The following is a 24,063-nucleotide window of genomic DNA, read 5'->3' on the forward strand; positions in this document are numbered from 1 at the left end:
TATGAATAATGAGCCCACTGCACTATACACCCTTCATCTGCATATTAAACATCCTCTACCACCCTGGAAGTTATGTATCAGGGCCCCTTCATTCAGCCCAATGCCCCCTTCTCCCACTCCATCTCCTACCATCTGTGCAGTAAAGGGGTAATTAGTGGAAATTACTGATCCAGGCCCTACATACAGAGCGGTTGATATAATACCCCCTACCACCTGCGGGACATCAAAGCTTCGCCCACCCCTACCGCTGGAGGATTGGTAGGGGCCCCAATACATTGCTATGCCCAGGGGTCTTACACTGCTGTTGACGCCCCTGTATGTATATATAAAATAATAATAATAATAATAATAATTTATTATTATTATTATTATTATTATTATTTATATACATTTGGTCTATCTATAATACTTTAACTGACCCGGCATATACTGGGTCACCTAAGTGTCCATCTCCGTGCTTTGCTCCACACCTCTGGAAACCCCCTTCTGAAAATCCTGCATTTGCCACTGCATACCTCACATCTTTTTTTTAATTCCCTGATGAGGGACACACGTGGGCCGCCAAAGGGGGGCGTGGCATGTGCAAATTGGGCGTAATCTGGGCACGCCCCCATTTTTCACACTCTGTTCGGCTGAATAGACTCCCTTCAGGCTGGGGTTACTCCCAACTGCCCCCCCCCCCCCCTTGCGGGACACTCATGGGCGGGACCATCCCAAAAAACTTGGGCAGTCCCGTGAAAAATGGGAAGTTGGGAGGTATGTACATAAACCCCATGCCTTGTGCTGATTGGCTGCAGGGTAACTGGCAGGCTGGACTGAGACATACCGATGCTGGAAAATATGGAATGCAACACTATCAGGAAACATCATACTTTGCAAACAGGAGCTATGCATAGCCTCAAGCATGTGAATAGTTAAATACTGGTCTTAGAATATGCAGTAATCACGATTCTGCACCTGTGGAGTTAGTTTGCAAGAGACTGGAGCTTTACAGGTGTGCAAATCAGCTGCAGTAAGCTCAGACTCAGTGGCGTAACAATAGCCCCGCAGTCATGGGGAGGAGCTGATTAAGTGTGGGTGCCGGGGGTCTGCGGGGCTATCAAGTGCTAATCTGCTGCTGGGGCCCCTCTGTTCGCCGCCGGGACCCGCAGATCTACTTATCTCTTGTCTGCGGTCCTGGGCGACTCCCTTCCTGGCAGGCTTGTTAATGAAAATGACCCTCAAAAAATGGCCTCCCCCTTCCAGCAGACACTTTTTGAGGATGCTAGAGGAGGCGTCGTCAGCTGTTAGGGGGCGGACATTTTTTGTGGATCATTTTCATTAAGCCTGCCAGGAGGAGAGCCGCCCAGGACCACAGATAAGAGACAAGTAGATCTGTGGGTCCCCGCGGCAGCGGCGGTTCAGGTGGTAAGTAGTGGGGTTGGAGGCGGGCTTTATTTTAAGGGGGGTGGCCAAAATTTCCAGTGGGGGAGCGCACAAAAAATAGTTACGCCACTGCTCAGACTCTCAGTGAAGGAATGACAGCATGCTTGTATGTCTACCTAGTATGACTATCATCACGATAGTTTTTCCTTTACACATTGAATAAGGTACCAGATGAGGGATACATTTCATATACCATTGGTGGCAATGCTGGCAGTCAAAATACCAACCGCGGAATTCTTATATGGAGTTTACCAACAGGAGCTAAGCCTCTCCCCTGACCACCCTATGCCTCCCTGTGTGAAGCCTATCCCTAACACACACACACATGCAGCCTGACCCTAGCCTTCCCCACTAGTGCCTAACACGAAGTCCAATACCCTGCCATGAAAATCTAACCCTACCCTAAAGCATAACCCTAAGCTTTCTTGTAGGTTCCTAACCATAAGTCCCCACCTAGTGCCTTAACCTAAACCTCCATCCTTTTTCCATCCTGACCCTTACCTGCCTAGGCATAATTACTTTCAGAATGCCAGCTGTCGGGATTCCAGCGCCAGCACCCTGATCCATTTTAAATTCCGGTGTCTGTGATCTGATGGCAGTCAGGATTACATTGTCGTGATTCCAGCAGCTGGCATCCCAACCACCAGGATTATAACTGCATGCCTAGATGACTACATAAATGCTGTATGAGAAATGTGCTAGGACAACTATTGAAGGAGGAAAGATCATGCTCCTTCTCTAGTCCCCCCTCTACTTCTATTGTCATATAATGTCACTGTTCTCATTCCATTAAGAATTCATGCTAATTAGTCTACTTGTGCTTCCTTATCAGCCTATGGCCCAATGGCTGAGCATAAAAGGATGCTGGAAAGTGAAGAACAGGTACCAGATGCTGCAGATCGGTCCTATGGTGGCATGTGGGAGATGTACTAAGCCCAGGGTAGAGATGAAGTGGAAAGAGATAATGTACAAACTAATGAGCTCCTAACTAGTAGTAGTAGTACGTTTATTTATTAGGCGCCGCAAAGTGTCTGCAGCGCCGTACATAGCAAACAAAAAAAAAAATTACAAGGTAACGTACAGGGTGTGTTGAAAGATACAGTATAAATAGGGGTATAGCTGGTAGAACTAAAATCAGCATCAGTTCAGAAGTAGGTGTCAAAATTGTCAAGGAGACTGAAGATGAAGTAGAGGAAGGGAAGAACAGGACAGGAGCACAGGTGAGGTAATGAGGTAGGGTGAGTACGTGAGGAAGGAGGGCCCTGCTCATAAGAGTTAACATACTAAAAATAGGTGGGTGGACGAACGAAATACAATAGGATAAGTAGGAACGGAGGGGAACGGAGGCAGGATAGGAGGATCAAAATAGGTTAGGAGGAGGGATAGGCTAGTCGAAAAAAGTGGGTTTTGAGGGAGCGCTTGAAGGAGGTAAGGGAATCAGATAGCCTGATGGGTGGCGGGAGGTTGTTCCAGTGCAGGGGGGCAGCGCGAGAGAAATCTTGGACACGGGAGTGGGAGGAGGTGATTAGGTGAGAGGTCAGTCGGCGGTCTGCGATGGAGCGAAGAGGACGGGAGGGAGTGTGGATAGAGATCAGTGAAGAGAGGTAGGGAGCTGTGGAGGAGGAGAGAGCCTTGTAGGTGGTGGTGAGGAGTTTAAAGAGAACTCGGAAAGGAATGGGGAGCCAGTGAAGCGATAAACAGAGGGGGGAGGTGGAGGTAGAGCGGCGGGAGAGGAAGATGAGCCTAGCAGCAGCGTTAAGAATGGATTGGAGAGGTGCGAGGCGGGTGAGAGGTAGCCCAGAGAGAAGGATGTTGCAGTAGTCAAGGCGGGAGATGACAAGAGAGTGAATGAGAATTTTGGTCGCGTCAGTGGAGAGGAATGGTCTGATGCGTGAGATGTTGCGTAGGTGAAAGCAGCAAGACTGTGAGAGAGCACGAATGTGGGGGGTGAAAGAGAGGGAGGAGTCAATGATGACACCGAGGCAGCGCGTTTGGTCGGTGGACGTGATCTTGGTTTCACCAATGCTGTCATGTTACAGGCTGTGTTTGAAAATGAAAGGAGCTGATTGGTTGGTGGTTTATCTCTTAAGACTTTCCAAGGCTTGGTACATCTGTCCTCATAAGGTAATTAATCTCTAATGGACATATTGACATTTATTTGCAATCTAAGCCTAAAACCTGGTTGCATTACAAACCCCCCATCACTACAGCAGAAGCTGACGGTTGATTGTTGCAATGAAATCCATCCGTTTCTGAAGATCTGAGGTTAGACAACACTGCAGCAGAAAATCCCATCATCTCCTCAAGCAGTTCTCATTTGCAGACAATACACTTGCAATGAGAAAAATGTAAAACACAGCATCGGTAATACATATATTTTTCATTCAATATAATAATCTCCAAGCCCATTCAGCACAATAGCTTCCACTCCATGAAATTGTGTTAGTTTGGCTCCTGCAGAGTGTCTGGAATGTGTGTTGCCCTCCGAGAGCTGAATGACAGGTAAGTGTTAGAACATGAAAACCAATCACATCCGAAAATGAAAGAAAGCCGAAGTGTGAAGAGGAAGCGGATGGTGTCAGACCAGGCAAATTATTTCAGATCATAACAAGTTGCTGAGGAGATATTTACTCCTTCCTCATCATCAGTGTGTGCGAACCCTGTCAATTAAACAAGATGGTCTGAGCAATCGTTTCTTGTAGTCCGGCCACGGTGGAAAGGTTGATACGAGGCTGTTTCGGAGTCTGTTAAATCAAGGTGCTCTGTGATCTTATTATTAAAGTGACCTTTTGTTGAAACTGAGCATTGTTATGCTATAGGCAAGTACACCATAACCACAAATGTAGCACGGGAATGTTGCAATGTAGCTTATTTTGCTGAAATGTCCTGCACATGCTCAAGATACCAAACATTGGTATATAGAGAACGTTTTCTTATTTTATCATCCGTACCTGAGCCACCCATAAAATATATTTTAAGATTTTTTTTCTGTGATTTCTGCTTTGCACCAATGGTGAATAACACAGAGGGGCTGATGAGCCAGCAGCAATAAGAGTGCAGCTTGCTCCAAAAAAAAAAAAGATTGTGTATGCAAAAATGGCGCACTGTATTTCTGCACATGCAGATCCGAACACATTTCATAATGGGTCTGGGTTTATATGTAGAGCAGTGGTCAGAGTGGGTAGGTATGCAGCTGTATGGCATACCGGCACTCCATCCCATTGGCCTGCAGCACTTACAAGAGCTTGTCTTTAGGACATTGCTTGGCATTGGGGATGCTGCTGTTCCCGCCCTGTATTGTCACTGCTGCCACTGCCCTTGGTCACCTGCAGTCCCCACTTGTCCTGTCCCTACCGCCGCTGGATCCATCCCTTACATCATTGTGCAGTGTGCCAGGCTCTCCTGCCTGCTGCCCCGAATTCCTGCGGCTCTCCTGCCTTTCACCGCTGGATCCGCTGGGCTGGCCGACTATCCTCCTTGCCCCTACCAGATGCGTGCCAGGCACATGTGGTACGCATGGCTCTGCACCTGACCGAACCTGAATCCACGCTGAGCGGCTATGTGTGGGATCCCCAGCTCTCCTCCTTGCTGCAGAATCCAAGCAACATGCTCATCAAGTAGGTCTCAGTGTTTAAAACAGCTGGCAGTCTTATGTAAAAAAAAAAAAAAAAACTACATTTACCAGCACTGGCTGAATAAAAATGGTTATAGCCGGTTTCCTAAGAAGTATTCACAGGACACTGCGCCCCATTCCATCCCTTGTCATTGAGCCTGCCGGGGCCTGGCTCTGTTCCTTGCTGACCCCAGCTATCCTGCCTGCTGCCCGCAGAGCCCTGTCCATGCCATCTCTTACTCTCCCTATATGTCTGTCACTCTCCATGTCTCTCTGTCCCTACTGTCACACACTCTCCCTATCCCTGTTTTTCCTCTCTCTCTCTGCTGTCCCTGTCCTGCTCTCTTTCCATATGCTGTCCCTTTCTCTATCCATATATCCCTGCTGTCACTCTCTTTGTCCATATGTCCCTGCTGTCACTCGTTGTCCCTGAATTTTGGAACATACTGTGTGGCATTATGTGAATTTTGGCTCATTCTGCGGGATTTATGCATCATTCTGTGTGGCATATGGGGAATTTTGGCGCATTTTGTGTGGCACAATGTTGAATTTTGGCTCATTCGATGTGACATAATGTGTAAGGGGCACTAGTACTAAATAGTATGGGGCACTAGTACTAAATAGTATAAGGTATCCTACTTGTGGTGTATGAGGGGTATGTGGTGTGGTACTTTACACTTAATGACACACACCCTTTTTAGTGGCCACACCCCATTCTCTGGAGCATGCGCTGAACAGAGAAGACCTATCTTTTCCATACTCCCACTTATACATTTCCACTTCATCCACTGAGGTAGAGCATATGAGCCTAGTTTGCATCAGCATGTAGTTGTAAAGTTTACATTAGGTACAAAAGACATATCTCCTAACTAGCACATCATCGATAATCTTGTAGGAAATATGTGTAGAACTTTGTGGTTTAGCAGATATATGTACACACCAATAGATATGTACTGTAAGTAATACAGAGAACAAGTAAAGAGAACCTTGATCAAATTGTGTGGTTTATTAAATAGGAGTAGTGTATAGTGTACTCACTGTTACACTTCATACCCGAGCATGAGGCGGAGATGTAGCAGACTGGGTCTAGGCAGATCACCAGCTGGTATTGCAGTTATAGTGCCGTGATGTAACAGTGGTCATGTGATGGAGCAGCCTAGTGTTTTTTGGAGCTAAGGGAGAAAGATTGTCTTCCACTGTATCGCTCATACATGGTGTCACATGACGTCAGTGCTCACCCCAAATTCGGTAGATAGCGGGTGCTGGGAAAGTCAGTCCAGGCTGACTTTTCTTAGCGAACAGCGGAAAAGTCATTTGCTGGTGAGGGACCATCGAATGATTTTTCCTTCATGCAGACGCATGCGAGGGGATGTGTTAGCGTACACGTCTCCTCGCATGCTAGTGGAAGCGTCTGGCGGAGTGGCAGGCGCCGTTACCTGCCCACTAGGCTGCAAATATACACAGCCCAGTGAACAGGTCTGAATCAGGCATTTGGAGCCTAGAAGCGCAAATAAGAAATCAGAATCTAATATCTCCAAGATTGTAGCTTCTTCAGCTATCCACCCAGAACTGCTCTGACCCAATCCTGTAATCTGACCCAGGACCAGCCCCAGTGCGAAAACTGGGATCAGACCCTAGTATCAACCTATGGAACTTATCCAGATGGACGGAGCAAGAGTCCAGATACAGTATGTGCTTAATGCCGGGAAAATGCCTAGAACAACCACAGCGGGAAGTACAGAAGGTGCAAGTCAGGAATGCAGCATCGCAGCAGATGGCTCAGTACTGCAGACACAGGATACTGGTAGATAAGAGGAGTCCACTCAGCAGGACACAGGTGACAAGTGGATGGGGGTCTTAAGACCCCAATTCTTGACATATTTAGTTATTACCTTGCAGCTTGTTTCTAGATAGTCCACTTGGTCTCTGTAGCTTCTCCAGAGCAATGCATTAAGTCCATCCATGTGGTCAACTTGCAATGCTATATGTAGTAAATATGATATGTATGATTATATTCACAAAGTGACGGCTTGCTTGACCAGTAGCCAGATGACCAGTAGCCATGCTGTGTCTGAACCAGGAAGCAGACTTATTGTCAGGTCAGTGGTCACACATGATTTAAATGTCTGATCTCCCCAGCGCAATATGACATTCCAGGACTGGTAATTAACGGCATAGTAATTGTACAAATGATTTTTTTGTTATGTGAACTTTTAGGTAATCTTTCCCAAAATGACAACCCAGATTTTTATTGTCATTTTTATGTGTAATAGATATTGAAGAAACCCCTCAATAATATGTTTATGTAGAACATCAATATTGTCCTATTCAGTGTCCTTGAACAAGTGAAACACGCCTATATTTAATCAGACTACATTACCAGCTCATCTTCATCACAATGACACTTCTAAACCTTTACAAATGCCAAGCGAGGTGAGGAAAATTGATCATGCAGGAAAGGGGAAGGAAATGAAAAGTCATCTGCTTCTTAAGACCCGCATTAATTTTCAAATTCTTTTATAGACCTGACGGCTGATGGAACAGCTCAGTCATAATGCAAAGTGGGGGAGCAGTCTTCAAGATCCCGTGTTTCTTCTCATTATAAACCGCTCACAAATCACTTTGCCACTAAAAAAGATTGCAAGCTCTAGGGGATAATTGCCAAAAGCTTATCTTCTAAATTTATATTCCATCATATAACGAACAAAAATATTTTAACTGCTAAATTTAAAAAAAATTGGTTAAACAGAATTTGATGCTCCAAAAGGGTTTTGCAGACCGACTTTTTATACATTTTGATGGTATCCCCTCTGTTTGGTAAATTCACCGGGGTTATGAATGCATGATACACTGGGTGAAATTTAATAGGATGAAAGATTCAGAAAGTGAGAAATTTGGTAAGAAATCTCCTGGTTTTTTAAAGCGGCAATCATTTACACTTAAAAATCAAACTGGTTTTGCAGTGTAAATGATTGCCGCTTAAAAAAAAAAACTGGAAATGTCTTACCAAATCTCTCACTTTCTGATTCTCTCATCCTATTCAATTTCCCCATTTGTATTCTAAAGAAATGTGCACACAATTATTCTTACCACCGCTAGTAAATTTAAATTGCAAATTTAAATATAGTCAGGTATCACTTAAAAGCCTATCCTAGCCGTAAATACTACCCAGCCGTAGTGAAAACTTACTTTACGGGTGGCTATAGTGACAGCTTATTTAAGACTTGTGAAATCCCACTAAAATGGGGCCATTTTGGAAAAGGGCATAGAAGTCACACACTGAGATATAGTGCTAGAGACTGAGACACATTCATAGAGAGACCAAGAGAGTCCGCGGATTATGGTGACATGTATCAAGCCTAGGAGAGAGAGAAAGGACTACTCAATAGCTCCTGTCAGTTTACAGGCTGCGGGGAATTCAATTATGTACAGTATGCCCTATCTTTTGCATAAAGATATGGGAGATCAGGGGGTGCTATTCAGTTAAAAATCAAGTGCTGATAGCGCTCTGCAGTGCCGGTGTTTAACCATGTAAAATTGCTAAATCCAATAACATGAAAAGAGCTGAATGGGCACCCAAACGGGTCTCTCTGTGCACATTTCTGCTCGCCAATATGGGGGCTACAAGCAGAAACCAAGCAACAATTGAATTGCTTTGTCTGGCACCGGCACTGTGACAACCACCAATGCAGATAATTGCACCCCCCCCCCCCCAGCGGTGTAGCTAGGTGCCATGGTGCCCGGAGCAAGGGCATATTTCGCGCCCCACCCACCCCCTGTAATGAATTGGGGGCGTGGCTAACATGTGTTGGCATTTGAAAATAAAAAACGTAAAAAATAAGACACTATATAAGACATTGCAACGGAATCTGCTGCGCTATATAAGACACTGTAACGGAATCTGCTGCGCTATATAAGACACTGTAACGGAATCTGCTGCGCTATATAACACTCTGTAACGGAATCTGCTGCGCTATATAAGACACTGTAACGGAATCTGCTGCGCTATATAAGACACTGTAACAGAATCTGCTGTGCTATATAACACTCTGTAACGGAATCTGCTGCGCTATATAACACTCTGTAACGGAATCTGCTGCGCTATATAACACTCTGTAACAGAATCTGCTGCGCTATATAACACTCTGTAACGGAATCTGCTGCGCTATAAAACACTCTGTAACAGAATCTGCTGCGCTATATAAGACACTGTTACGGAATCTGCTGCGCTATATAAGACACTGTAACGGAATCTGCTGCGCTATATAAGACACTGTAACGGAATCTGCTGCGCTATATTAGACACTGTAACGGAATCTGCTGCGCTATATTAGACACTGTAACGGAATCTGCTGCGCTATATAAGACACTGTAACGGAATCTGCTGCGCTATATTAGACACTGTAACGGAATCTGCTGCGCTATATATATAAGACACTGTAACGGAATCTGCTGCGCTATATAAGACACTGTAACGGAATCTGCTGCGCTATATAAGACACTGTAACGGAATCTGCTGCGCTATATAAGACGTTGTAACGGAATCTGCTGCGCTATATAAGACACTGTAACGGAATATGCTGCGCTATATAAGACACTGTAACGGCATCTGCTGCGCTATATAAGACACTGTAACGGAATCTGCTGCACTAAATAAGACGCTGTAACGGAATCTGCTGCGCTATATAAGACACTGTAACGGAATCTGCTGCGCTATATAAGACACTGTAACGGAATCTGCTGCGCTATATAAGACACTGTAACGGAATCTGCTGCGCTATATAAGACACTAACGGAATCTGCTGCGCTATATAAGACACTGTAACAGATTCTGCTGCGCTATATAAGACACTGTAACGGAATCTGCTGCGCTATATAAGACACTGTAACGGAATCTATATAAGATGCTGACAGCTGTAAATAAATATATATGCAGATAAAGAATAAAGACATATACAGCACAGCAGGGTCGGGGCGGCAGCAGAAGCCAGAGATATTCACCCCCCACCACCACCACCCCAAGTTTATTATTAACATTAATTAGCTGTATAAATAAATAACATAACAATTCACCTTGAATTACAGGGCGGCAGCAGAACATCTTGTCCTCCTCCAGGCTACAGCCAGCGCTTGGGATGGCTGATAACGCTGCTGTAGCCACGGAGAAGGGAGTGAGTCAGGTGAGTCTGGGAGGAGTCTTTAGTTCTGCTACTACGCTGCGCTGCCCGGAAGCCGGACTGAGCAGCAGCAGCAGCAATTTAGAGAAGACAGGAGAAGATTGTCCGCCCGCCGCCCGGCCACACCATCAGTGACGCTTGGCGGCAGGGACCGGGCGATAATGGCAGGACGGAGGCAGGCGCCGGGTAGGGCAGACGCCGGCGCGCGCTGCCCGTTATTATACTTGAAAAGTAACTTGTGCAGGGAATGGATCATTTGCAGAGGGGGGGGCGGGCCGGCGGCGCCATTCCACCAATCTGCGCCCGGAGCATGAGCTCCGGTGGCTCCGCCCTCCCTACGCCTCTGCCCACCTCCATGTGTTTGAAACATAAATTAGAAGCTGATTGGCTGCTGATTTATCACTCTCCTAGCTATGATACAGATTCATCCTAAAGAGAGAGAGAGATATTTGTCATGGACTAAGAGATAGAGCTATAGTCTGAGAAACATGCTTAAGGTGTGTCCGCATGGGGCGATTCTTCCAGCCGATTTTTAACTAGATCATCAAAATCTCCTAGAAGGTTAGCCAGAATCGCCCCATGTGTACACAGCAGGCGATAGTGATGCATAGTCCTGCAGCGTCTCTATCGCCCGGCCAAATACACTGTGCAGGCAAGAAAATTTTCACTAGACGCCACCTGCAGAGTGTATTTGGCAGCGGCTGGGGAAGGCAGGATGAAGTTTGCTATCTAATCTCTGCAGGCTAACTACTTCTTGATTACATGCTGGGCTTAGTCAAAATCGCCAGGACTGATTCCCCTCTGTACACCCCTTTAGAGATATCCGGAAAGTCAGCAGATATAGGGCCAGATGCACTAAGATGCAAAAGTGATAAAATGGAGAGTGATAAACAGCCAGCCAATCAGCTCCTACCTGCCATGTCACAGGCTGTGTTTGAGAGGAGCTGATTGGTTGTTTAGCTCTCTGCTTATTGCAGCTTGGACTGCCAGTTAGAATGAAGCCAGTGCAGTCTCATGGACTACATCTGGCTTCACTGATGCTGAGCAGGGTGTCAGATTTTACTGGGGGCTGCAGTCTGCATTCCATAGGTAAAATCTGCCACTGGCCAAGATGTCTCAAAGAGGAGTAGGGGACAGCAGCTTCAAAAAGGAGGTCACTTCCTGGATTGTACTCAGGACACTGATGGTTCTACTGGTTGTGTCATCAGATATGCTCCTGGCTTATAGTAGCCAATGCTTATTGTGCAACAAATGGCCCACAAGGAATGCTTCAATGGTTTATATGGAGATTTTATTTTTTGCGTAATTACTGCTCATATACTGCACTATTTAGTGTAGCATTGTTTTTCTATTTAATTGATAGTGTACTCAGTGGCAAACACAGGTTTTTTCAAGGGTGGTTTCCAAATGTAATACAAAATCTCCCACTCTGCAGTGCATTGGAGTAAGTATGGGAACCTGGGGATGGTAACAGCCCTGAAAATTGGTCTTTTTATACACTGGATACTGTATGGAATACAGTATTAATATTTAACAGTACAGATGGTCTATAGTATAGGCTGTTTCAAAAAGTGGATAAGTTGTCAGGTAAAGGTTAATCATTTTAATAAATAAATACACAAACAGAATACAACCATTGCTGCACTTTCTAAGCTCACAATCTCCCACTTCATGGTAAGGCTCCTGTCTTTTCCTCCTGGCAGCTGCTCTTTGGTCCAGTGCAATGTTTGAGGACTCAGATCCACACATACAATAAATGTGGTAGAAGAAGCTGGTACACTGGGCATGTGCAGCAGCTCTGCTCTGTCCCTTACACTGCATAGTGTGGTGGCAGCTCAAATGATCATATTATATATATATATATATATATATATATATATATATATATATATATATATATATATATATATAGTTCCAATACTGCCGGCACTCACCAATACCATACAACTTGCTCCAGGTGCCAGATATACGTATATATTGATCCAATCCCCACAGGAACAATAACGGCACTCAAGGAGACGACCAGCTTAATAAACAGGTGTATTTAGGAGGACGTTTCGGGGTATGAGCCCCTTCTTCAGCTCCAAACCTACAGCAATATACAATACATAAGTGCAAACATTTATACTTACAACAATCACTGCCTGACGCCCGGGACTCGCCATCCGCCTCCCCTATCAGAATCGGAAGTCAGCGCCAGCTTCCGTCCGCTGACACGCACCCAGTTGCTAAGCAACAATGAGCGTGCGTCTCGCGATACAGGAAGCCGCCCGCCTCACAACACCAACTCTCCACATAGAGCCGATGCGCTCACCCCTGGCGCCAGTAACATATAATAACTGCAAATAACATGGGTAATTGGCACCATATGAAGTATGGCAGTCCAGTGCCGCTACCCACCGCAACATATACCATGACTACAGGTTTTACACCCTATCCTGCCTGCCATGATACACAATGCTAGTGGATTGCCAGCACAACACACCACATTAATGGGCACTTTAATACTCATGAGAAAAATATATACATACATACATGAATAAGAATATAAAAAACACGCATAAAGCAGAAGTTATAGAAAACATATGCCTGATGTAAATTAGAAACCAGCAATGTAACATAGCATTACATCAAACTATTCCAATTTAGTTTGTCATTCAGTCCATTGGGGCGCATAGCTTTTAATTTAAAGATCCATTTAGACTCCAGGACCAACAATTTCTTGGCCCTATCGCCGCCTCTCATAGACTCCTTAACGTGGTCTATGGCAAAATATTTAAGCATAGAAATGGTATGACCCTTTTCTTTAAAATTACGTGGCACCGGCCTGTCAATCGGCCTTCCTGACATAGAAAGACCGATATCAGATCGGTGCATTGCCATGCGGTCACGGAAAGGCCGGGTGGTCTGGCCAATGTAGTATAGTCTACAAGGACAAACAATTACATATACCACGAATGCAGTTTTACAAGTGAGAACAAATCGTATGTCAAACATCTGATCTGAGTGTGGATGTTTGAACTGTCGACATGACACCATGTGTCTACACGTAGCACACGAATGGCAGCTATAACACCCAGGGGGTTTAAAATGGGTATTAACAGGTCTAGGAACACCCAATCCCGTTATATCGGTTTTTACCAAGCGGTCTCGTAGGTTAGCACCCCGCTTGAAAGCTGCCAAGGGTCTGAGTGTATTTAACCCAGGTAATTCCGTGTCAGTTTTAATTATAGGCCAAAGGGCATTCGTAGCATGCCTAATGACCGGGCTACTGGTGGAGAACACACTAACCCAAGGGAGAATGGAGGAGCTACTCCGCTCTTTAGCCACAAATAATTGAGAGCGTGGCATACCCAGAACTTGCGCTTTCTGTTTCTCTAGCTCTCTGCGGCTATAACCCCTCTGTACAAATTTTTCAATCAGGTTATCCAGCCGCTTCTCAGTGCCAACACCATCACTCATTATTCTGGAGACCCGCATAATTTGTGAAAGGGGGAGACCTCGTTTTAAAGCAGGTGGGTGATGGCTTGATGCCATCAAAAACGTATTCCTATCCACATCTTTAAAAAACACATCAGTGGAAATTCTACCCTCCTTGATACTAATCTCAACATCCAAGAAATGCGAAATGGTATCACTGCATGTAGCGGTGAATTTTATTGTGGAGTCTCCAGAATTAATGTTAGTTAGTAAATCAGAGAGCAATGTTTGTCCACCCGTCCATAGGATAAAAATATCATCTATGTACCGGGTGTACATTAAAAGATGTTCTTTGATCTCTGGTTTATCAAGAAACAAGCGCTCCTCCTCCCTGAACATAAAAATGTTCGCAAATGACGGGGCCACAGCGGACCCCATAGCACACCCCCTGCGTTGGAGGTAATATGCCCCGTCAAATAAAAAGAAATTACGTTTCAGTGTCAAGGTCAACAATCTCAGGAATAAATCATGGTCCAGTAGAGCTGGATCCAAGTAATCATAGATGAAGATGCGCATAGCCTCAACACCCCCATCATGTGGGATGGAAGTGTAGAGGCTACACACATCTAAACATACCATTATAGTACCCATAGGCACTATGTCAATCTGGTACAATATTTTCAAAAACGTGGTAGTGTCTTTCAAAAAGGACGTGCCTAATTACTATATCCTCGTATTTTGACAGATTGGATAGAGCTGCCGATTCAGCAGGGGTGAGGTTTTTATTAATTTTAGCCGGAGCGGCCACAAATTTAGACACAGACTGATCTAGTAATCGTCCAAAAGTTCGAATGGAGGCATTCGTAGAAATGGGATCAAACACCGATTTAGATTTTGATTGTAGAAAGCCTTCTAATGGATCTGGGGGGCCGGATTCAGGTCGAGACTGAAAATGTTCTTTCAAGCGTATTTTTCGCATCAGTTTGTGTTGTTCACATTTCCAACGGAACGGATCATGTCCATTCGTGGGCACATAGGATAAGCCTTTATTCAAGACCCTATGTTCATCAACTGATCGTATGCGCTGTGACAGATTTATAACGGCCGTTTCTTGATTACTCGTATAGGATTTCGTCTTGGCTCTCTGGTTTTGTCCACCCCGACGGGTGGGCGGCCTCTGCCTCTTGGAGCTGTAATCACTGGAGCTTCCCCTAAAGGGATTGCCTGAGAGCTATTGGTATCATCGGAATCTGATATTATAAAGTCGCTGTCGTTGTTAGTTGCAGCGATCTCACGGTGTACCCGATCTCTCTGAGCTCTAGGTTGCCACGGGCGACGTCTCCTATCGGTATTGGTATTGGTTTGTCTCTGGTTAGTACCGGCCAGCCATCCATAAACTCGGTTTTCCTCATAGTCAGAGTCTACTGTACGCTTTTTGTTGCATTTAAACTTGACCAACTCAAGTTTATATGCCTCACATTGTTGTTCAAGTTTCTCTAGCCAACTTGAATTCTCTTGATCATTGAGCAAGGTGTTATGCTCTGTCACAAAGGTACTGATCTTAGTCCTTGTCAATTGTAGTTTGCGGCCCGCCTCCTCTATAACTAGGACCATAAGATCCAGGGCACAGTGGTTTAGTATACCCACCCACTTTCTCACAAAATCGGGGTTGTGACGCCCGATAGTGGGGGTATTCCTTACCCTAAATCCTCTCGGGATATGTTTGGCCCTGAAATATTCTGACAATGAGGTCCCATGTAATAGGAAGTCGGTCTCTCTTCTCCGTAATCGAAATAGCTGGTGGTAAACTTCTTCAATCGATAAATCGGAAGAGTCAGGGGCATCACTGACATCAAACAAAATATTTTCAATCTCTGCTGGCGTGTATACAAACGTTTCACACGAAGGAACAGATGGTATAGGGCATCCAGCCATGTCATCAACTGTATTTCCAGCCATATTATCCATTTAGCCGGAAACTACACTGTTAACTTTAAGTTCCAACCAGGTGACTGAAATAGGTGAGAAAGTGTGCACCAAATAATACTAGTGCAAAGAAAGTTCAGGTGCCTTGCAACCGGTTATGCAGACAAAGAATCTGCAGAACAATGTATATAGTTCCAATACTGCCGGCATTAACCAATACCATACAACTTGCTCCAGGTGCCAGATATACGTATATATGGATCCAATCCCCACAGGGACAATAACGGCACTCAAGGAGACGACCAGCTTAACAAACAGGTGTATTTAGGAGGACGTTTCGGGGTATGAGCCCCTTCTTCAGCTCCAAACCTACAGCAATATACAATACATAAGTGCAAACATTTATACTTACAACAATCACCGCCTGACGCCCGGGACTCGCCATCCGCCTCCCCTGTCAGAATCGGAAGTTGTCAGCGCCAGCTTCCGTCCGCTGACAAGCACCCAGTTGCTAAGCAACAATATATACAGTATATGTGATATTGTCATAAGTTAAGTCACTTGCCAAGAGGAGGGGGCTATCTGGGCCACCAGAAACCCCCCTGTGTTAGCCTATGGTACTTAGTATAGTGCCAGCTGTAGAGTTTTGAGTGCGCTTGTAATTCAGTTTAGCATGTGCTATAGTATGATCCTTTATAAAGAATAATAGATATTGCAGAATCGTTAATGTTCATGTGTATAACCTTGCATAAGCTACTGGTCTTCAAGCCCTGAAAATAAATATTTATAAAACTTTTCTTTGCTTACTGTACTTACAGATCCAGATGCTCCTTGCATTTGCACATCTTGATTTGGTCACATTGAAATCTTGTGTTTTATTCATGATCTTATCAGAATCAGAATCATCTTTATTGGCCAGGTATACTTGCGTATGCTTGGAATTTTTTTGTGGTAACAGTGAAGCATCAAGCAGGGAACACAAGGGGGGTGGGAAGAGAGGCATAAACATACATCACATACTTTTCACATATATCTGGAACAGTTCGAGTTAGTATTTGGTACGTTCAATACTGTTTAGTTGGTGGACAGCTATTGCGAAGAAGCCTTTTGTAGTTCTTGTCGTCTTTGCTGGGATGGACCTAAAACGTCTGCTTGACGGAAGGGGTTCAAACAGGTTGTGGCCAGGGTGTAGCTTGTCCGCCAAGATCTTTCCTGCACGCTTATTGACCCTGGCTTGGTATAGTTCTTGGACAGTGGGGAGCTCCGCCCCATGATCTTTTCTGCCATCCTCACCACTCTTTGCAACCTTCGTCTGTCATTCTCGTTTGCTCCTCCGAACCAGATTGTGATCGAGGAGCAAAGGACAGACTCTACTATGGCAGTGTAGAAGATGAGCAGCAGCTCCTGCGGGATGTTGAATTTCTTGAGTTGCCTCAGGAAGAACAACCGCTGCTGAGCCGCCTTGACAGTTGTAATGATGTTGGGACCCCTATTCGCAGGAAATCTTTGTTTCTAGGAATTTGAAGGAGTCAACCCTCAACACTACTCTGTCAGATATTATGAGTGGGTGCATGGCATTTGGTTTCCTTTTGAAGTCCACCAACATCTCCACTGTTTTGAGGGGGTTGAGGTCAAGGTTGTTTCCGCTACACCATTTAGTTAGCCGATCCACCTCCGGTCTGTATGCTGATTCGTTTCCATCCATGATTAGGCCGATAACCGTTGTGTCGTCTGCAAATTTTATAATTTTTACTGACTGTTCTGCTGAGGTGCAGTCGTTTGTGTAGAGGGAGAAGAGCAGGGGGGAGAGGACACATCCTTGAGGGGCACCAGTGCAAATTGTGCATGTGTTTGACATGAAAGCGCCTGCTTTTACTGCCTGTTTCCTTTCAGTCAGGAAGTCAGTGATCCAGGAGCATGTAGGTTCTGGGACTCCTAGTGAACGAAGTTTTGGCTCCAGGATGTGAGGGATGATAGTGTTGAATGCCGAGCTGAAATCAACAAATAGTATCCATGCATAGGTGCCTGGACTGTCCAGGTGCTGTAGAATGTGGTGCAGGGCTGCACCACATTCTACAGCACCTGGACAGTGCTGTACAATGTGACTGCATCCTCGACACTTCTGTTTGCGCGGTAGGCAAATTGCAGGGGGTTGAGGTGAGCATTTGTCACAACTCTCAGGTGGTTCAGCACCATACGTTCAAGCACTTTCATGACCACCGATGTTAGTGCAATCGGCCTGTACTCATTGAGGTCTTTCGCAGTAAGTGCATTAGGACCATCCAGTAGCAATTTTGTATTATCATCAGCTATGTAGATACAATGTAGCCCTTCAAGGATCACCAGAGGGGTGGGATACCATGATAACTTCCCAGGGGCTCTAGTTTTTAATACATTGCTATGCTAAAATATTACGCAACACTGCGCTAAATTACAATGCAGAATATCTCCTTAATGTATATGTTCATACATCTCTGCCTCAGTTCTTTCTTTGCAATCAATGACCCAAACTGGCATTTTCATACGGTTGTGCATGAAGCAAATCCATCACCACTAAGTGGATTGATTTTAAGTTAAAAGATAGAGACATGATTATTGGTAATTGTTTAAAATGTTTAAAAGATGTTTATTCATGTTCACATTGGACATCTTCACTTGGTTATTTATGTGTGGTAATCTTATAAATGAGAACATTAAGGGCTGTATTTGCCATCTGCAGTTCAGTATAAAGGGTTCTTTATAACAAGTTCAGTTTGTGGCACTTTAATTTCCATAAAACAAATGTAAGAAGATTGAACAGTGATGGATCGGTCTGGGAATCAAGATCTCTATTTCTCACAAACACTGATTCAACCACTCGTCAATATCTGTTTCAAAATTGGAAATCTGTCCTTTTGATTGTCATACACAGATAGACCAGTCAAAATAACGGTACTATTGCAATGTTCAAAGATCACGAGACCTAAGCCAAAGACATAACTTGGTTGGTCTGGAATCTGACCCCTAAAGGAGGGGATGGGGTCTTCATCTCACCAGGGATTTCCCCTTTAATCCTGTGGGCCAGTCTGACCCTTATCATTTTTTTATTTACCCGGAGAGGTGAGGGGGTTGAGCCCTGAGCGGGTACTCGCTTCTGGCTCCTAGTGCCCGGCCCGTCAAACGACCCACTCTGGGGACAGTGGCAAGTGGGGTGTTTGACTGGGGCGGTACACCTGTCAAACCGTAATGCAGGTGTCCTAAGGTGAGCTCAGGGAGGACAGATACCTCCCGTGGAGCAGAAGGGCACCATTTGCTCCACAGGAGGTTTCTGTCCTCCCTGAGCTCACCTTAGGACACCTGCATTATGGTTTGACAGGTGTACCGCCCCAGTCAAACTCCCCACTCTCCACTGTCACCGGAGCGGGTTGCCCTTCTGCTCCACAGGAGGTTTCTGTCCTCCCTGAGCTCGCCTTGCTGTTGAACCTTCTTTCCATGAAGGAATAATAATTAAGAATGGTTAATTGAGGCTATGAACCTGATTTATGCAGTAGCTGGATTTGAATCCATTTGTGCTATGAAGTTGGTAGGATTGGACACACTGCACGCGCAAACAATTCATGGCTTTATTTGATGTGAGAATATATTCTATTTGTGCCCGTTTGTGTTTGGAGTGGGGGTGTCAGGTTGCTTGGAAACAACAAATCAGGCCCTAAGGGCGGATACACACTTAAATTATATTGGCAAAATTTGTCATTTCCAAGCAAACTAGAATGACAAATTAAGCATATTGTTACGTGTGTAGGATGCTCTATTGCGTGATCACAAGGCCAAAGGGGACATCTTCTTCTTCTTCTTCCCCAACCAGAACTATGCCATGTACAATGCCATGCTACCAAATGCAGCCATGATCCCCTGCATGGTGAAAGTGTGCAAACACTGCACAATGCAGGGTCCCATCCCATGTCGGATCGGCCGGGTTTGATGTTTAGCCGGCCTAACATGTCAGGGTGAATACCTTTGCACTTTTTTTTTCATACTTACCTGGTCCCCAGGTGGTGCCCCGATGGTCCCCCAATGTCCATGCCTCCGGGATCCTCTTCAGCGGCATCTTTGGTCTCAGGGGTGCATTGCGCGAGTGCACTATCACGGGCGTGACTGCACACTCGCGGAATGCACCCCTAGGACCGGAGATGCAGCTGAAGAGGATCCTGGAGCCCTCCATGGACATTGGGGGATGCGATAAGTATGAAAAAAGGGGTGGGGGGGACAAACAAACAAAAATAACCCCGAAATATTCTGAAGAACCACGGTTTTCAGCATATTTCAGTTTTTTGGAATATACACATAAGGGAGACCTGAATGTGCGCTCGTTACAATCTTTGACCTGTAGCAGTTTGTAGGCTTCCAGGGAACTACAAAAAATATATTTTATAAACTAGCTATAAGCAATATGGCCAAGCTAGACATGTTCGTTGCACAATGCATCATTTTATTTCCATAGGGTTCCTTTTTGTATTGTAATATTACAAGATCAATTATAATTTTTACAGCAATTTATTTTGTTGCTGCTGAAAACACCATTAGGACCATATATTGTTTTGGGGTTTTTTGAGTTTGCAAAGATCCAATAGCGCTAGACAGAGGCCACTGTATAAAGTTAATTTGAGAGAACGTTTTATGGATAAACTGTGTATAATTCACAAACGGACCCTGGCACAGTGTCGTAAATTACACAGTGGCACAACATATAAATCTTCGCGCTGGTTGATTTGGTGTGTGATAGCTTTGGACCAGAGATTTGGTTGCTTTCACACGAAGTTATTTGAATGGCACCAGAAGGGCTTTCTAATGAATAAAACAGTTTTTTCGTCTTGCCGCTGGCTGAGACAGCTTATGCTCAGGAGACGTTTTACAGAGCCGGTCCATTAACACAAAAACTGGCAGCTATGCCGAGCTGCTGACACAAGGGTTAATTAAATCTCTCTCTCCATCAATTCTTATTCAACTATTATTGATGGTCATTAGATCGTTGACAAAGTGACAAAATGCAATAATAGACTTATCTTAACTCCTGAGTCACCACTGAACTTGACAATACAGCAAGCTGTTTTCCCTATATTATATTCAGAAATGTGTGATCGGAGAGTGACAAATGAGCTATTCGGAGAAATATTAATGTTTTAGCTATGTCTTCTGCTAAGAGCAAGGGACAATTAGTGCAATTATACTCAATACGCCCCATAATAATACTTATTTGCACGCTACTTCAGGAAAAATAATGTGGATAGTTCTTAATGGGCTACTATAGGCACTAGGGATGTAAATCCCGGGGCATTTTTTCAATCCCGGAATTCGGGATTGAAAAATGCCGAATCCCGGGATTGGCTTCCCTAATACAAAAACCCGCCACCCCGGTCACCCGCATATTTACTTACAGGTGCGGTGTGGCCCGGTGATGGAGCTGGGCGGATACAGCTGGTGCGTGTTTGTGGGAGGATGCGGCCTTTGGTTGTCGGGCGATGGTACGGGGGTCCGGGACGGGTAGAGGCGAATGCTGGGTGGTAGGGCAGGCGGTGGAAGGTCAGCGGCAGCGCGATGCGCACAGGATGTCGGATGAGGCTGCTGTTGTGTGGTCTAATCCCGAAATCCCAGGATTGGAAACTCCATTCCCGGGATTGAAATCCCGGCCATTTAGGGGCCAAATCCCGGGATCCCGCCGATCCCGGAATTGGCCACCCTAATAGGCCCATTGTCTCTAATGTTCTAATTCAGACCAGATTGCTGGACTGCTAATTTCTGCGACCAGGTATATGCTGCCCTGTGCACGTCTGCCATCAAATTACTTTTTCGGTGTGTGCAGTCTGTGCATAGCACAGGACTTACTCGGGGGCCGCCTTTCCCTAAAACACTGGCATTTTCCCTGATGCTCACAGAAAACGTCCGGTTACCATACCACCCACAAACGTCGGCTTTCTGTCAATCAAGCTGTGAGGACCAACAATAAAAAAAATGTGCAGGATTTTATCGGACAGCCGCACGCATGTGTACTACGAACCGGATGCACGCGCAGTCTGCAGATAATCGCTCCACCTGCAAATTCACAGCCGACCAGGTCTTATACCCTTATTCAGATCTGATCGCAGTACAAATTTGTTCTCAAAATGGGCAAAACCATGTGCACTGCAGGTGGGGCAGATGAAACATGTATAGAGAGAGGGGTGTGGTATAGGGCTCCCACAGTGGGGATCCAGACAGTCAGTATCTCGACGTCGGGATCCCGACTGCCAATGCTCCGACAGAGGGGGCGAGCGCAAACAAGCCCCTTGCAGGCTCGCTATGCTCCCACGCTGCAGGGAGGTGGCTCACTACGCTCCCACAAGTTATATTCTCCCTCTGTGGGGGTTGTGGACCCCCACAAGGGAGAATAGCCCCTGTTTGTCGGGATCCCCCTTGTCGGGATCCCCCTTGTCGGAGCTCCGGCAGTCAGGATCCCCACTGTCGGACCATCATCCAGCACCCAGAGAGAGTTAGATTTGTGTGAGTTATTTTGTTTCTGTGCAGGGTAAATACTGGCTGCATTATTTTTACATAATGATTTCCGTTTCAACACACCTCACCCAAATTTAACACTCTCTGCACATGTTACATCTGCCCCACCTGCAGTGCACATGGTTTTGCCCATTTTGAGAAATTTGTTCTGTGATCAGATCTGAATGAGGTTCTTAATTAGGCTCTAAGTACTTATAATGCCTTTTACAGTATTAAAGTGCTTAAAACAGTATGTTGGAGTAAACCTCTGATGTAAATTAACTAAAAAAGAATAAACTTGGAGTTTGTGCTACATACAGTGCAGTATGTCGAGGAAATGATAAGTATTTTGGGTCTGGCATCAGTTATATCATTTATTCTAACATTTTTAAAGCTACAGCAGTATGATGCAAGTTATTGGTGATTTAGCTGAAAACATTGCTAGTGTCCTCATTGCACTGTTACTAGCATTTGTTAGCATTATGTTTGTGTCCCACATACTGTATGCTTAAGTACTTAGCTTGTGTTCAAACACTGGCATAGCAATAATCCTCACTGCCCATGCAGTGATTTGGGGCCTTGGGTGTCGCTCACATCAGGACTGGCAGGCATTTGAAAATGTAAGGCCGGTTTCCAGCCAATCAAAGGTCGTGGACTGTGAGCCTCTATTAGCGATTTGCTGCTGGACCACAAGCTGCTATTAGCTCATCAACCATATTTGAAATGTCCACAGAACTTAGAGGGAGGGGAGCAGGAGGCACTCTCCGCTCTCCTCCCTACATAGACAGATGTGCCACCGTAGTGGTGGCAACAGCACCGGTGAAGGCCCTGCTAGACCGTGGGCAGTACTGGAGGCATTGTGCCTTATTCTGGTTCACTCGAAAAGGCAAATTCCGTCTCAAATGGACAAAACTATATATATATGTGCAATTGTTAATTAACAATTCGGCAGAAGCGGAGAACTTAATATTTAAAGTGGTGCCTCATTTATAGATTTTAGTTTAGTATATAATATACATGATTGTAGCACCTGGTGTAAAAATGTTTAAGTTCTGTGAGCTCCATACAGTGTATAGTATGAGGAATAGAAACTCTGGGCCTTTTCAGATGTGGTCGCTAATGCAATCACAAATGCTATTTTATTATGGAGATGCTGTGCAAATACATGCTAAAGCTTTAGCTGCCTAAAAATGTATTGAGATGCCCATCAGCAGGATCGCAAATCCAAGTAACTGCATACAAATACTCAGCAGTGGTCACAGAACCTTTAATAATCAACCGTCTGAGTAACCCTATGGTCAGGCAGAATGGCTCCCGGAACTAAAGTCACTGGTGCAATGTTTTCTGTGTATGGGATTGCAGCTGCAGGCAAATATATGCCCTGAAAACTGCGTTTTTTTTTAATACCAGGCCATTGTGTAGGAGACGCCAAGGACTAAGGGATAGATATATTATGCCTGAAGAAGAGATAAAATCAAAGGTGATAATGCACCATCCATTTAGGCCCTAACTGCCATTTCCAAACTGTGGTTGACAGTTAGGGGCTGATTGGCTGGTGCATTACCACCTTTGATATTATCTCTTCTTCAAACTTAATACAACTGCCTAATACCCATTTTCCAGTAGAAAATCTAACCCAGATAGTTACTAGGGTTGGACACAGAACGCTCCCGGGTCCAGCGGCAGTGCAAATGGGTAACTCTGGTCGATGCAAAAAGCGTCAGCAAGCCGGGTCGCACCCGTTACAAATTTCCAGGTGCGACCCGGCTTGCCTAGTGTAAAAGGAGTATAACAATGAATCCTCACTGCAAGTATTTGATGCAGTTCAGTATCTGTTCATGCACACTGCCGCTAAGATGTATGCGCAGTCCACTGCTAAATGGTACAAATATTGATATAGCAACCACATCTCAATCAGGCCCACATGACTTAAATGGTCTTTAAAGTGTTTGTAAGGGACCTAACATTAGGTTGGGCACATTGCTATTCATGTTC

The sequence above is a fragment of the Crinia signifera genome, chromosome 6 (genome assembly GCF_055691185.1).
Source record: "Crinia signifera chromosome 6, ASM5569118v1, whole genome shotgun sequence".
Taxonomy (NCBI): Eukaryota; Metazoa; Chordata; class Amphibia; order Anura; family Myobatrachidae; genus Crinia; species Crinia signifera.